The following is a 17,695-nucleotide window of genomic DNA, read 5'->3' as shown; positions in this document are numbered from 1 at the left end:
GTAAAAGAATTACAAACATGCAGCTCCTCACTCAAAACCCTCCACCAGTCTCAGTGAGTGTCTGCTTATAAGTGCTCAACTAAGACCCCAATTAACACCCTTCGCCTGCATATAATCAAACCATTGATATACAATTAAAAGGTTAACACTTCACACATTTTTTGCTGTAGCTCCAGAATTAGCCTCTTTGCTGATGGCCTCCAAGGCTCAACATCTGCATCCAGCTGAGCAGAGCTTGGAGGGTCCTGCGCCCTCCGACGGGGACTCTCCACTGCTGACCCTGTCTCTACCACCTGCTCTAGCTCACTTATGTGTTATTAATCATGTGATAACTCAACTACCCATCTTGGTAGTCCGACCGAGTTGTTTGTATTTGAGTTTGCGGATGGTCTGCACGAGTCCTGTGACAGTACATGCTCAAAGATAGTGACCTCCTTCTACTGCATCACTTTCTGCTTGATGGGCCCATGGGGGATGAAAGACATGAATGAGAACTGTCAAGGTAATAAGGTATTTGTGCACATCATCATATATCATCAAGTCAACATGACTGACTGTTATGTGGCATATGGCTGCCTGATCTATAATTCTATCATTATGTAGCTGGGTGGCCCCAATCTGTCCATCTCTGATGCTGAAACTCAGTTTATCTCTCAGTCCTTCTCCTCTGCAACTGTCAGTATGGAGATTCCTGCAAGGTTCTCACCTCTCCCTGGTGTTCTGTGTTCTCTTCTACTGCAATGAGGGAAAGAAAAGATCTGGAAGTAAGAGTAATGGGATGTGTTCAGTAGAAGGTGACAAGCGTATGTTCAGGGTCATTGTGTGGGATATGTGTGGCATTGCATTACAATGAGAATGTTATACGGTGGATAATCAGATGGAGATATGAGAAGGTGCAGAGGCCGAGAGGAATGGATGCTCATGCAAGTAAAGTTGGTATGAGGAATGATGTCCAGGAAAAGCTTGGGAAGGGATTATGAGGGGGGCATGAGTAAGACGCATATCAGAATGTATTGAATGTGCTGTGCCACACACCTTTCCTACCCTAAGTAGGTCATTAAACCTCTACCGGCACTGCATCAAGGAGCATGGCACCACACTATAACTGCTAACCTCCTTTGCAATCTCCAACCATGCCTTTTTGTTCTCTGAGACAGACTTTTTCCTCCCATCGGCAGGTAAGTGAATCTCCCTGCGGGCCCTTGGAGACCACAGATCAGCTCTAGGGAGGGATCTGTGAAGCGAGGTGCAGCCTTGCCACAGAGGGAATCCATTGCTTCAGTTTCTTCCTCTGTTCAGACACCAGGACAATCCTTCAAGTGTCATCTTCACCATTTCCCTTTCAATAATTCAGCTGAAAGTAACTCATGTGGGTTATCATCACACCTGTTCGCACTAATTGGTTGGCAAATTCAGAAATCAGATGCAAATGCTAATGCACCTCCCTAGAGCTGATCTGTGGTCTCCAAGGGCCCGCAGGGAGATTCACTTACCTGCTGATGGGAGGAAGAAGTCTGTCTCAGAGAACAAAAAGGCATGGTTGGAGATTGCAAAGTCACTGACAAATGTGCTGCAGAATCCTCCAGGTTCTCCACACTATCAGACTCCCCTGCTCCCAGCCTGTTACAAGTTAAAACTCCCCACTTTATGTATGTTAATGATACCAAACTTTATCACACCACCAGAACCCTTAAATCCACAATTGTGGCTGTGTTGTCTGTATGGCATTAATTTGTCATTGGACCAAAATTTTCGACAGCTCAATCAGGAAAGACCAAAGCCAACCTCTTCAGATTCATTCTGTCCAGAAGCTCTTCATTCTAGCTATCAATTCCATTTCTCTTTTAGGATGCCATTCTGAAGCGTTGTCTATTGGCGTGCTGTCTTGGTGGCCTGCAAGAAGCTGAGCTGAACTTCAAATACCCATCTTTCCCTATCTTACGCCCATTGCTGCTTAAACCTTATATAGCGCCTTTCACAACCTCAGGATGTCACAAAACATTTTACAGCCAATGAAATATGTTTGAAGTATAGTCAGGGTTGTGATGTAGGAAACGTGGCAACAAATTTGTGCATAGCAAGCTTCCATAAACAGCAATGTAATAATGACCAGATAATCTGGTTTTTGTGATGTTGATTGACAACTCCCTTGTTCTTCTTCAAAATGGGTTCTTCTACAGCCACCTAACAGGGCAGACAAGGCCTTGGTTTAATGCCTCATCTAAAGGACAGCACCTGTGACAGTGCAGCACTCCCTCAGTACTTCACTGAAGTGCCAGCATAGATTTTTGTGCTCAGGTCCTAAGGTGGGACTTGAACCCACAACCATCTAACTCAGAGGTGAGGGTGCCAGCAACTGAATCATGGCTGATTTGACCCTACATGAGCCTTAATTTATCCAAAACTTTGCTGCCCACAACCTGTCATGCACACGTTTCAATCAGCTATCATTCCTACACTTGTAGACATGCGTTACCTCCCCATCTCTCAGCATATTAGTTTCAAAATCCTCATCCGCATTTATAGATCCCTCCACAGCTCACTCCTCCCCAGCTCTGCACTTTCTTTGAGCCCTCTGGCTCTGTTCATGTCCTCCACTCTTTGTAGTTCTGGCCCACTCTGTTTTTTGTCCGCCCCCCACACTCACCACTGGCAACAGCCTTCATCCTTCAATCCACTCTTAATCTGGAACTTCTTTTCCCATGCTTCATCCTCTCCACTTTCAATAGCCTCCTTAAAACCTTCCACTTTGATGGTGCTTTTGGTCACTCCTCTAATTCCTCTCCTACTCCTGCTTGGGTGAGATCTAAACTGTGAAATACCTTGGACTCAAAGGCACCATATAATTGCAAGCTGTTGATGTTGGATCTGAGCTGCACAGGCTGTGTCAATTGGTTCCATATATTTATCTTCGCAATCAATTTCTTAAGATAGTGAAATAGTGTTAGCAAAATGCCAGTAGAACAGTTGTTTTTGGTAAATTGAACAACTACAAAGTTGCAAAGTGCAGCCAGTCCTGCAGCAAGAATGCATTTAACTTAAACGGGCATTATAAGATCAAGTGACTGTATTGCGAAAACAGTTTGTAAATTGATATTTGTCAGTAATGTGCCAAGTTTCATATTCCAGGAACCAAGAGGACTTTTAACTGAAGTCTTAAAACAACTGGCAGCTGAAATGAAATTATTCATATAGAGATAGAGACATGATGGATTGACTTCATGAATATATTAACCAAGAAATAGCTTGAGCAATCAGACCACACAATTGCTCAAATTTAAATGACTGCCCTGACCAGTGGACTACTGCGGCTCAGCTGTTAACAAGACTTACAAAATGATGACCATGGCTCCAGTGTATCTGAATTGGCCTTCACATCCCTTGGAGATGTTAATCTCAGAACTGTTACAGAAGGTACAAATCATTCAACAACTTGATGATGCTGATAGGCCCAGAATGTTCCCATAAAAGACCTTTTTGTGTTAATGGCCTATTCAAGGATTCAGGATGTGGAAGTTTATAAAAGGTGGTTGTCAAATGAATCTCTTTACTGCAATCGGTAATAAGGCAACCTGGTCTGTTGCTGAAGAGAGTATAATCGATATGAGATGACCACTTGCAGGTGATTCTATAATCATTGCTGCAGTCAAAAGGAGGTGACTTTGGCCATTCATCTTGAGGACCTGCAATCAACAAGGATTGGTCATCTATTGATGGTTATATGAATGGTTATATCATAACTTTATTGGTGTACTGCTTGCATTGTAGTGTTTTTATAACGAACTTTAGATTGTGTGGTAGTGGTGGTTCTGAATCTGTCTTGAAGATACAATAAAATCTTATCAAGGGAGCTTATGCATCCAGTGTAATTTCTCATAAACCTCAAGTAAAAGAATTATAAGCCTATAGACTCCAGGAGTGAGGCCTTACATGAGGTAGGATCAATATTTTACAGATTCCATAGAGACTGATGAAGCCTGTAAATGTAAGTTGTTTGTCTAACCAAATTTTAGAGTTTTCCATGTATCTCCACAAAGATCACAAAGACTTACATTATTCAAGATTTTTGAATTGAAAACCAATTATTCACTGTCACTACCTTTATAAAAGCAACGAAATAGTTACAAGAAATTATCAGGACAATACTCTGTGAAGAGTTAGCGAGTAAGCCTTCATGAAATAAATAAATTATCAAGAATAAATTGCTGAAATTATGTCAATTAGACTTTTTAATTGCACCGTTCACGTTGCACTATATTTGCGCTGCAAATTATTGGAAAGCCAAAGAAATAATTACTCCTTCCGCTGCTGTTGGAATCTAACCAGCAGCTGGGGCTGCCTTTGGGAGGGAGTCTTGTAAAACAAGGCGCCCTGCCTTTGGGCTTGGGAGCGGGTTTCCTCCTTCAAGGGCAATCTGTGGCCCATGGAGGACCCCAGCCAGCAACACCTACAACTTCATGGCTCCCTTCCCCTGGACTTTGCACCCACCCTCCCACCCCACATTGCCGGGGCCTTCTGGACTGGTCCAGACAGCTACGCCCCACTTACCCGAGTTCTGGGATTCCAGCTCTGTGTCTGGGTCCAAGGCCTCTGCAGTGGCCACCACTCCCAGTGGTGCTGCTGATACTGCTGAGCTGCCAGTCCTGTGATTGGTCAGCAGCTCTTGGAAGTGGGATCCCCATTTTTAAAGGGACTGAGATCCCAGTGTGGGACACTTAGGCTTCAAAACACCAGAGGAACGTTCTTGGGAGGCAAGAAAAGGCCCCGCTTTTTCGGCCCAATGCCAGGATCTCTGCTTCCTCCACAAAGTCCAACCCCACGTCTCCAAAGTTATCAAGTGTGCTTCACTTATCACGTCATGCTTCAAATTACTCATATACTGTATCCTAAAATGTAATTTTCTGAAATAAATCTATTCATTTGCATTTCTAAGTGCTGAAAAAGCTTTGCGTGCTGAAAATTATTGGCTACTGGTACTAACAACATTAAATAACCTTAAATCTATTCGTAATTTTTCGTAACAATTCGATTTTTAAAAAGGGCTGCTGATGGGTCCATTTTACCATTCAGTCGTAATTTTGATAAAGTTGCATTGATTTTCCAATGGAGAGCACAACCTTAATTAACTAATTTCACAACTGAAATGACTGTCTTAAAAATCGAATTACCTTACTTTATCAGCTACTGCTTATGCTTGATATTAATCAGTTTTGGAAAGGGGGCATTTTTCAATTACAGCCAAGGCATGATAAGTTAAAATTCATGCCCACTGAAATGAGGGCATCTCGGGAGAGGCCAAGGCTAAGGGAGTAAACCCGAACAGAAAATCCAGAGCAGAACCCCGAAGGGGGTCATGTATCACTTTTGGCATGTTTCCAGCAGTTCCTGCAGCCATTTCGTACCAAACATCATCCTCTGCACTCCTTTGGAACCCACTCGGAAGGCCAAGAGGGGAGTTTTGATGCTTGGACAACTCACAACCTCCATACATTCCACCCAGGCATGCGTCATGGCGACGTCACGCCATAGTCACCTCACAGTGACCAAAACAACACAGAAGGCAACAGTTACGGGTTGTACGTCCAGCTCAATTGGCATAGAGATTGGGCGCCATGGGTTGCCTTTGTCGGTGGGAGAGGTCATCGCATCTCACTGGACATCTAACGCCCTCCTCAAATCAGGCTGCCCCCAAACAGTAAGGTTCTGTTCCACCACAGTCCACCTGCTTCAATGGGTGCTTGGAGCTCAGGGTCATTGCCCAACAAGTGGACTGCAACACTTCACCAAACAGCGCGATAAAGAAGGAAAGAAGGTAGATGCCCTTCATTTTGCAAGCTGGAACGTCAGAACTATGTGTCCTGGCCTGTCAGAAGACCTTACACAAATCAACGAATCTCGGAAGACCGCCATAATTAACAACAGGCTCAGTCGACTCAATGTGGACATTGCAGTACTTCAGGAGACACGCCTCCCTGCGAAGGGATCTCGAAAAGAGCAAGACTACACCTTCTTCTGGCAGGGTAGGGATCCTGAAGAGCCAAGACTGCATGGAGTGGGCTTCACCATCAGAAACGCTTTGCTTGGCATGATAGAGCCACCTTCAAATGGCTCGGAACGCATACTGTCAATCCGACTGCTGACCGCCTCTGGTCCAGTACACCTACTCAGCATCTATGCTCAAACACTCTGCTCCCCACCTGAAGTAAAAGACCAGTTCTACGAGGAACTCCATAATATCATTAGCAGCATTCCTAATACCGAACATTTGTTCCTGCTGGAGGACTTTAATGCCAGGGTTGGGACTGACCATGACTCATGGCCCCTCTGCCTTGGGCGCTATGGCGTTAGAAGGATGAATGAGAATGGACAGAGACTGTTGGAATTGTGTACCTATTACAACCTCTGCATCACCAACTCGTTCTTTCTGACTAAACCCTGTCGGCAGGTTTCATGGAGACACCCAAGATCACGTTGTTGGCACCAGTTGGACCATATCGTCACAAGGTGAGCCTCAAAAAACAGTGTCCAAATCACACGCAGCTTCCACAGTGCGGACTGTGACACCGACCACTCCCTGGTGTGCAGCAAAGTTAGACTCAAACCAAAGACGCTACATCACTCCAAGCAGAAGGGCCGCCCGCGTGTCAACACTAACAGAATTTCTTAACCACAGCTGTTACATAAGTTTCTAAATTCTCTTGAAAAAGCCCTTCAAAACACTCCTGCAGGGGATGCAGAGACGAAGTGTGCCCACATCAGAGAAGCCATCGATGACTCAGCAATGACCACCTTTGGCAAACATGAGAAGCAGAGTGCAGACTGGTTTCAATCTCACTTTGAAGAGCTGCAACCTACCATAGCTGCTAAGTGCACTGCACTGTTGAACTACAAGAAAGCCCCCAGCGAGTTAACATCCACAGCACTTAAAGTAGCCAGAGGCGCTGCACAAAGAACAGCCAGGCGTTGTGCAAATGACTACTGGCAACACCTATGCAGTCATATTCAGCTGGCCTCTGACATCGGAAACATCAGAGGAATGTATGATGGCATTAAGAGAGCTTTTGGGCCAACCATCAAGAAGATTGCCCCATCTCAAGTCTAAATCAGGGGACATGATCACTGACCAACGCAAACAAATGGACCACTGGGTGCAGCACTACGTAGAACTGTACTCCAGGGAAAATGTTGTCACTGATACCGCCCTCAATGCAGCCCAGTTTGAGCCAACAAAATCAGAACTCAGTGATGCCACTGATTCTCTAGCCAGTGAAAAGCCCCTGGAAAGGACGGCATTACCCCTGAAATAATCAAGAGTGTCAAGCCTGCCATACTCTCAGCACTCCATGAACTGCTTTGCCTATGCTGGAATGAGGGAGCAGTACCACAGGACATGCGCGATGCCAATATCATCACCCTCTATAAAAACAAGGGTGACTGCGGTGACTGCAACAACTACCGTGGAATCTCCCTGCTCAGCATAGTGGGGAAAGTCTTTGCATGAGTCGTTTTAAACAGACTCCAGAAGCTGGCTGAGAGTGTCTACCCTGAGACACAGCGCGGCTTTCGAGCAGAGAGATCAACCATTGACATGCAGTTCTCCCTTCGCCAGCTACAGGAGAAATGCCGCGAACAACAGATGCCACTCTACGTTGCTTTCATAGATCTCACCAAAGCCTTTGACCTCATCAGCAGACATGGTCTCTTCAGACTACTAGAAAAGATCGGATGTCCACCAAAGCTACTAAGTATCATCACCTCATTCCATGACAATATGAAAGGCACAATTCAACATAGCAGCACCTCATCAGACTCCTTTCCTATCCTGAGTGGTGTGAAACAGGGCTGTGTTCTTGCACCTACACTGTTTGGGACCTTCCTCTTACTGCTGCTCTCACATGCATTCAAGTCTTCAGAAGGAGGAATTTTCCTCCACACAAGATCAGATGGCAGGTTGTTCAACCTTGTCCGTCTTAGAGCGAAGACCAAAGTACGGAAAGTCCTCATCAAGGCTGATGCTGCATTAACATCCCACACAGAAGAGTGTCTGCAGAGACTCATCGACAGGATTGCGGCTGCCTGCAACGAATTTGGCCTAATCATCAACCTCAAGAAAATGAACATCATGGGACAGGACTTCAGAAATGCTCCATCCATCAATATCGGTGACCACGCTCTGGAAGTGGTTCAAGAGTTCACCCACCTAGACTCAACTATCACCAATAACCTGTCTCTTGATGCAGAAATCATGAAGCGCATGGGAAAGGCATCTGCTGCTATGTCCAGACTGGCCAAGAAGGTGTGGAAAATGGCGCACTAACACGGAATACAAAAGTCCGAGTGTTTCAAGCCTGTGTACTCAGTACCTTGTTCTAAGGCAGTGAGGCCTGGACAACATATGTCAGCCAAGAGCGACGTCTCAACTCATTCCATCTTCGCTGTCTCCGGAGAATCCTTGGCATCAGGTGGCAGGACCGTATCCCCAATGCAGAAGTCCTCGAGGCGGCCAACAATCCCCAACATATACGCCCTACTGAGCCAGTGACGTTTGAGATGGCTTGGCCATGTGAGCCACCTGGAAATGGCAGGATCCCCAAGGATGCATTGTACAGCTAGCTCGTCACTGGTGTCAGACCCACCAGCCGTCCATGCCTCTGCTTTAAAGATGTCTGCAAACACGACATGAAGTCCTGTGACATTGACCACAAGTCATGGGAGTCAGTTGCCAGTGATCGCCAGAGCTGGCGGACAGCCATAAAGGCGGGGGTAAAGAGTGGCGTGTCGAAGAGACTTAGCAGTTGGCAGGAAAAAAGGCAAAAAGTGCAAGGAGAGAGCTAACTGTGTAACAGTCCCGACAGCCAATTTTATCTGCAGTGCCTGTGGAAGAGTCTGTCACTCTAGAATTGGCCTTTATAGCCACTCCAGGCGCTGCTCCACAAACCACTGTCCACCTCTCGGCGCTTACCCATTGTCTCTTGAGACAAGGAGGCGAAAGAAAGAAAGAAAGAAAGAAAGAAAGAAAGAAAGAAAGAAAGAAAGAATGAAGAAAGTGCAATAGTACTGTCCCTTCCTTCTGCTGTGAATACTAGAAAAAAATTCTGTGACACACAGCGCATTGGGCCAATTTCCAGTTTTGACAAACATTGGACAGGCTGTACTGATTTGGAGAGCAGTGGTATCCATTGCTTGCTCAACTGGTCCGTCTGGTTCCCGGTATCTCATCATAGTTTACTCCCGATGGGGGCTAATATGAACCATGTAGTACTTGCTTTTTTCGGTGTCATGTTAATTAAGACTCAAAGATGGGGTCCAACTTGCCCACGCACATTTCCAGCAGCAATTGCGCTGGTCTCTGCCTTGATAAAGGTGTGTGCATATGCCAGCTATCTCCGGCAGCATACATAGTTGCAAGGTGGTGATGTGAATCAGTGTACAGTGCAGAAGCCTCCACTGTCATTTTCCAACTCCTCACTCCAGCCTATGCCCTGTCCTCACCTCACTCAGCTGAACATGACTTTAAACTGAATGAGCAACCCCTGACCAGAGCTATTTAAAGGGGTCATGCGGTACTTGCAGGTTAGTTACTGAATTATTTCTCCTGGCTGTTGGTGCAACTGTATGTGTTTTTGCAGCTTCTCTCTAGTTGGCTGAAGTTTGAATATTTTACAGGGAGCGGTCTGGCTGGTCTTGAAGTATTTCTTTTTGTCATATGAAATATTGTGTTGAAAGAAGTTTCTTCCAGACATGGGTAGCCTGATTGGGCTTCCCCTGGGATTTGAACATGATTGGGAGAATGAAGCGAGGTCAAGCAGAGCAGTACAAGCTGCTAGAAGAGGGAGGAGGGGGAGCAGGGCACTCCAGAAGGGGACATCTCCTTAGGGGAGCTTCAGGGATGAATTATCTTACCTCAACTTCAGCATGCGTGAGGCATCTACACTTTACAAAAGTGGTTGTGAGGGAAATTTGTTACTTGTGGAAACTACAACTGCAGCCTCAAGGCAGAGCAAGGACAGAATTGCCTGTGGTTGTCAAGACAACTGTGGTTCTTAATTTTTATGCCTCTGGCTTCTTCCAGGGCATTGCTGGATTTGAAATAACATCTCACTGTTTACAGTGCACTGCTGCATAAGAAAGGTCATTGAACCTCTCTATGCAAATGGAAAAGCATTTATCTCATTCCATCTTGCCAAGCAGGAACAGTCAACGTAAGGGCTTGCATACATTATAGGTTTTCCCATGGTGCAGGGCGCCATTGACTGCACACACATTTCCTTGCATGTTCCTCATCTGAACATAGTCATTTTCATGAATCAAAAGAGATTCCAGTTCTCCAAAGTGCAACTGATGTCTGACCACAATCAGAGTATCATCCAGGTGAATGCCTGTTATCCTGGCAGCAGTCATGATTCTTTCATTCTGCAGCAGTCCTCTGTTGCACCAGTATTTAATCCACCATAGCCAAAGGTGGGCTATGTCTGACAAAGGTTATCTATCTCAGGCTCATGACAACAATCAAGAACCCATGCAGATGTGTACAGCAAGCCGACAATAAGTGCCATGTTGCCACGAAGAACATTATAGATCACATTATTGGTGTCCAAAAGCAACGCTTCCGCTGCTTGGACCACTCTAGACAAGCCCTGTAGTACTCAACTGAGTGAGTATCAAGATTTATAGTCGTCTGCTGCATGCTGCACAACATGGCCACCATGAGGGAAGAGCATTTGTCAGCATCTATCAGGCAAGGAGCAGGAGCATGAGGCGGTGGAGAAGGAGGAGGAGGAAGAGCAAGAGGGAGTGAAGGAAGTGGAAGGAAGGCTACACTGTAGACAAATTCTTTCTGCCCAGGATCTACATAATCAGATTATTCAGAGGTACCACCAACCTCACCTGCTCCTTCCCATACTCCATCAGTCCCATACTCCTTACCTTTCCTCTACCACTAACCATCACATCATTCTTTTTCTAACAACACAAAAATAAAAAAAGACACTGGAAAATGCAAATTCTAATCCAATTTCATAAATTCATTAAATTCTGCATACTAAATGAAACTAATCAACCTTGTGCATTCCATTAGTGCCTGTCCTCCATATGCTTTTACCTTTCCTTGTGCTCCTGTGAGCTGCTTCCCCTGTGGCTGCAACAAGGGTGGTGGAATGCTGCTGACTTTCAATTGAGGATACTGCAGGTCACCTTGAAGGACAACCATGAGCTAAAAGGCCCAGTTTCAGACTGCATCAATGTGGCCTCGGCTGCAGTCGTTTGGACTAGCTGGATGGCTGGCAACAGCGAGTACACTGTTGTGTGGGTGGGAATAGGAATGATGTCATCCTGAGAGAGGATAGCAGCTTCCTATTCTATAGAGCCCCTGGCTTTCTCCAAGGGAAACACCTCAGCAATCCTGCTAATCTGTTGGAGAACAGATTGATGGACATCTGTGATGCCCCGGAAGCCCCTTTGAACAGTGGTATCCAGGGTCATGATGGCAACAGTCTGAGATTGCAAGGCAATGGTCTAAAATTCCAATCAAACCTTTGATGGAATCTACTTGTGCTGTAATGCAAGCTGTGACATCGACCATCACGTACTGCAGCATGGTGGGTTTCACAGTTGTGCTGATGGAGATGATCACCCATTCCACATTTGAATGGATAGGCAGAAAGCTCCGTGTAAAGCCCTATTTTAAATTGATGCTAGATTCCGACATGCTCCTTGACATTGAGAACATGCTTTTTGGTAGGTTTTACAACATTCAAAGCACATGGGTGTATACACCCCTGAGCTTTCTTCTGTAACCTGGCCCAAAACCTCATCCGCAGTAGAACTAGTGTGCAACCTCACTCTCTGACAAGCTGGCACCTGTGCTATCCTCTACCCCAACCCTGACTCTTACACACTTGTGTCTGGTGTCTTACCACATGCAGAGACCCTCTATTCTAGCTTCTAAAATACGGGTAGTGTCCAAGCTGAAATCCTGCAAATGTTGAATGATGATGTTTTTTCATCTTCATTGTTTCCTTCCTCTTCCCCCACTGACTGGGAAGATTCCAGTTCTTGGGTACCTGAAATGAAAAAGGGATAAGGGTTGTGTTGTGGTGAGGGGAGAGGAGAAAGTAAGAAGTATGTGCTTATGCCAGCTACACATTGTGATTCAGAAGAGATTGTGACTTGAGGGAGATGTGGGAAGTGAGAAGGAAGATTCAGTGGCAGATTCACACATCATCAATCCTTCCAGCGCAGCCAATGGCCATCACCTCAGCCTTGCCCCATCCCATGATGGCTAGCACTGACTCCTCAATGAAGGTTAACAGATACAGGTGTGCTTGTCTTCCCCCAGTTATAACACCCTCCTATTATGTACCTCCTTCTCTTGCAAGACAGAGGAAAGGGCCAGTGAGTGTACTGCAATATGTTAGGGTGATGTTAGCATCATGGCTGAATAGCTGCCAGTGTGTATGTGTTGTGTGTTGTCGGTGCAAGGCTTGCAACAGTAGCAAAGTGTGCAAGGGTGAATGAGGTAAATCATATGAATTGAAGGGTTGAGTACTGATTGATAGAGATTGTTGGATAGGTGGGTAAATTGAGCAGTCAATGAGTTTGTAGGACATGCCATTTGAAGGTTGAACTCACTCATTTTGACAACTAGTGACAGATTGTTAAAATTCTTGTCAAAATGTGCCCCTAGCCAAGCTGTTCCAGTTCATCTACAATATTAGCATCTCCCCAAAAATGTTGAAAATTGGCCAGATATGACCTGTCCACAAAAAGCAGGACAAATCCAATGCGGCCAATTACTGTCTCATCAGTCTATTCTCGATCATCAGCAATGTGATGGAAGGTATTGTTGACAGTGCTATCAAGCAACACTCAAACAGCAACAACCTGCTCACTGATGCTTAGTTTGTTTTTTGCCAGGGCCACTCTGCTCTGACCTCATTACAGTCTTGGTTCAAACATGGACAAAAGAGCTGAATTCAGGAGATAAGGGAAGAGTGATTGCTCTTAATATCAAGGCAGCATTTGCCCGAGATTAGCATCAAGGAGCCCTAGCAAAATTGATGGCAATGGGAATCAGGGGAAATCTCTCCATTGGGTTGGAGTTGTACCTAGCACAAAGTAGGATGGCTGCGGCTGATGGAGGTCAATCATCTCAGCCCCAGTACATTGCTGCAGGAATTCCTCAGGGAAGTGTCTGAGGCCAAACCATCTTCAACTGCTTCAACAATGACCTTCCCTCCATCATAAGATCAGAAGTGGGGATGCTTGTTGATGATTGTACGATGTTCAGTACCATTCATAACTCCTCCGATACTGAAGCAGTCTAGACCACGTGCAGCAAGACCGGGACAACTTTCAGGCTTAGGTTGATAAGTGGCAAGCAACATTCATGCCACCCAAATACCGGGCAATGGCCTTCTTCAACAAGAGAGAATCTAACTATCTCCCCTTGACATTCAATGGCATTATCATCATGAATCCCCCACTATCAACATCCTGGGGGTAACCATTGACCAGAAACTGAACTGGACCAGCCAGACTGTTGTTACAGTCAAGTGAGGAGGGGTCGAAAGGCTTACCTCTTTTCCCTGTCCTTTCTTAAAGTGAAGGTACTGGCCAATTCAGTAGGTGTTTGATTAGCTACTTGCTATGATCATAACAAAAACTAATGCCCTGGGGGCACAGATTTAAATTCCACCATGGCAGCTGGATCAAGTAAAATCAATTAATTAAAAATCTGGAATTGAAAGCTAATCTTGGTAATGGTGCCATGAAACTATCATTGACTTGTGACAAAAACCCATCTGGTTCACTAATGTCCTTTAGGGAAGGAAATCTGCCGTTCTTACCTGGTCTGGCCTGCATGTGACTCCAGATGCACAGCAATGTGGCTGATTCTTAACTGCCCTCTGAAATGGCCTAGCAAGCCATTCAGTTCAAGGGCAATTAGGGATGGGTAACAACTGCTGGCCTGCGAGCGATGCCCACATCCCATGAAAGAATAAAAATATCCGACAGGTTTTTTGAGTAAACAAAGAAAGAGGTTAACTTTATTGGACCGAAACCGAACTAATAAAAATAATATACCACATGCCAGCGTTCGCTTACACACACACACTCTGGAGGTTTACACACACTGATCCCCTTTCTCCATCCCTGATCTCTCTCCAGATCCCCATTTTCACCCACAACCCTCCAAATCGTGCTATACCCAACCCCAACCTCTCTCAATCCCACACAAGTGGTTGGAAACCTACCTGCTCCTGGGTTGCAGCCTCTTCTGAATCATTTCCCATTTGACAGAGAGCCAAGCCTCTCAATCTGACTGGCTTCCGGGTGGAGAACTTGTTAAAAAGAAGACACACGCTGTGGAGTAATAACTCTACAGCATTCAGGGAAACCCTGACTTATGATTTGGGTTTAATTTCATTCAATTTAACCCCACTGAGTCCAATCAATGTGACTTCTGTTCATATTCTACTACAAAAATACTAAACACACATTATCCCACCTTGGGTGATCGTCTAACTCAACAGCATAATTTCCTGGCTGGAAGCCAGGACGAGCCCGTCTCTGCCAGGCCTACAAGCCACCCTGCTATCTTGCGTGGCTCAAACCCATATTTGGCTGCATTTGGGGCTTCGGCCCCTCTGAGGCAGGAAGTTCTGCCTCTAAGAACTGCTGGACGATCAGAGGGCCAGCAGGTCTTCAGTCCCAGCAGCGCCAGTGGGAGCGGTGGTCACCATTGGGACTGCATCCAGTGAGAGGAGCCAGGCTGGACACAGCCTTCAACAAGATAAGTGGGTGTTGGGATTGCTGGGAACAATCGACTCGGCCTCGGTGAGGGGTGTGCGGGCAGAGTGTCGGGTGGGTGGGGTGTTTGAGAGGGGGCAGACCGTGCTGCTGGGGTGGGGGGGGGGGGGGATCCTCTGTGGGGCACAGAGCACCCTATCAAGACTGCCGCCCCAGCCCGCAAGGAGGCCGCCAGGTATTACTGTGCGGCCTCCTTTGATGTCGAAATACCCATCCGCCACTGGTAAAATAACATTAATTGGCCACTTAAGGGCCTCAATTAGCCTAAGGACAGGTACGACACCTGCCACCTTCCCCGCCACTGGTAAGAGAATAGTGGGATGAGTAGGTGACGGGCACTGCAACCTCCGCCTCCCACCTGATTTAGTGCCTCTTCCCACCTCCTAGCCCACTCCCGGGGGTGGGAGGAGTACGTAAAATTTTGGCCTTAGAAATCAAACTTCAGGTTCCAATTCTCTCAAACATTCATTCTTACTACTAAGAGGGATGCATAATTTTAAGCAATTGCTTAAAAGCTTCCTGTACTGGTAACTTGAATTTTCTATGTAATTCAGCCAGTCGAAAATGTAAACCGCTGATATTATCATTTGGAGAGGAAAATTATTCATAATGTCTCCAAAGCAGTTTAACAGCTGGTATTAGATAAAGGGAAAACATGCACTTTGAAACTCATTCTGGTGTGCAGATGAAATAATGAAAACTAATTAGTACTGGGAATAAGATATTGGAAAATCATAAAGCGTATTAATGAAACATTGTTTGAAGGTTGATATATTTTGTTTGACTATTCCAATAATAAGACTGCAGGTATCTATTTGACACTAGTATCTTTTTCCAGGTGTCTTAGACTTAGCATAGTTTTTGTTCCTGTTTGCACCTTTGTGCATGACTTCCTCCTGTTACATTTAGGAGCAGGTACTTGTCTCTGTCGGTTGGATAAATTTTGTTTTGTTAATGACAACATAGAAAAGGGAGTATGCCATTCAGCATTTCAAACCTATTCTGCCATTCAGTCAGAGTATAACTGATCTGCAGCTCAACTCCATTTATTCACCTTTGATCTATATCCCTTGATACCCTGACCCAACAAAAACCAACTGTTCACAGTCTTGAAAATTTCAATTGCGAAAAAATGCTTCCTGACTTCTCACCTGAACAGGGTTCTAATTTTAAGATTGTGACCCCTTGTCCAAGATTCCCCAACAGAGGAAATAGTTTCTCAGAATCCACTACAGGGCATACAGGAGCTGGAGAATTTCTGACGCGTACGTTCCAGGAACTGGTCATCCCGCAGGTATAGAGTCCAGGAGTGACTGACCATCTGACAAGGTAGGAAAAGGCAGGCAGTGCAGAAATCCACAAAATATGCACCACTCTTAAACTGAGAATGCTGAACACCGTTGAGGATGATAAGACATTGGGGGAGTGCATTCTAGAGCACATCAATTGCACTGTGGGACGAATAATGACACAGGGATCACAAACAACTGCAGAAATGTAGTAGTCGCCGATATGAATCCTGCATGGTGTGTTGCCTCCTTGATACCAGGGTAAAGGGCATCAGTGAATGGGTGCAGAACATTGATGTAGGTAGAAAAAGGGTTGCATTCCTACAGACAGAGTTTCAGGAACTATGGAGGAAGTTGAAGAGCAAGACCTCAAAGGTAGTAATCTCTGGCTTACTCCGAGTGCCATGTGCTAGTGAGTATAGGAGAAGTAAGATAAGACACATTAACCCCTGGCTGGAAAAATGGTGCAGGAGGGAGGGCTTCAGATTCCTGAGGCATTGGGACCAATTCTCTGGGGGAAGGGGTGCAGGAGTTTCTTGTACAACATGAACAGGTTGCGCCTCTCAACAGAGGTGGGATCAATATCATCATAGGGAGGTTAACTAGTGCTATGAGGTAGGATTTAAATTAATTGAACACAGGAAGGAGAACAAGCTTGAATCATGAGAAAGGAGATGTTAGGTGCACCAAGAACTGAGATAGACAGAAAGCGTTAGAATTTAGAGTAGTTCAGATTTAAGAGAAATCAGATAGAATATCAGATAAGAGAGAAATACGAGGCAAACTAAGATGGGTGTCCAGTGCATGTGCCTAAATGTTAGAGCATAGTAAATAATTTTGCTGCAGGCAGGAGTACCAGATTATGATAGAGTGGCAATAATAAAGACTTGGCTCAAACAAGGGTAGTTAATGGGCACTTAATATTCCTGGCTGCAATGTATTCAGAAAATATAGGGAAGTAAACATGGGGAGGTGCTGGCACTATTGATAAAAGATACTGTTACAACATTAGACTGGAATGATGTACTTGCAGGTTCAAAGACAGAGGTGTCATGCTAGCCCCCTACCTGCCAAGAATGAGGCATATTAATTTTGTCATGACCATTGATTTTAAACTGTTACTGGAGTGAAGAAAGGACTTGTTAAACAGATCAGCCGTGGCTGGAAAAGATATTTGCTTATTAATAGACAGTACTTGGAAGGACAAAGCAGCCTTTTCCCGACACACTCAACCCACAATGGACTTTTGATCACCAGATGTTGAAGGTCGGGGAGCTCACTTTCCAGGTTGACTGCTAAGATGGCCGAATACACAAACGGACATGGTCAAACCAGCTAGTCACATGACTAGCCTTCTGGGCAACCTGAGTATTTTGAATTTGTACAAACAGTTTGGGCTAAAAGCAGAATGCTCCTGGACTGAGGCGATCTCTCCTGGCTGGCTCGCCACAGCCTCTGCTGTCAACCTGCGCCCATCTCTTTCTCACAAGCCTCTTAATCCACTGAAGACACATGAACCCCAAGAGAGAAAAGACTCCTACAGTGAACAAGGTTTAAGAAGAATATTGTTCCCTAACGAAAAGCAAGATCTACCT

The sequence above is a fragment of the Heterodontus francisci genome, chromosome 6 (assembly GCF_036365525.1).
Source record: "Heterodontus francisci isolate sHetFra1 chromosome 6, sHetFra1.hap1, whole genome shotgun sequence".
Lineage (NCBI taxonomy): Eukaryota > Metazoa > Chordata > Chondrichthyes > Heterodontiformes > Heterodontidae > Heterodontus > Heterodontus francisci.
Note: the sequence above shows the minus strand (reverse complement) of the source record.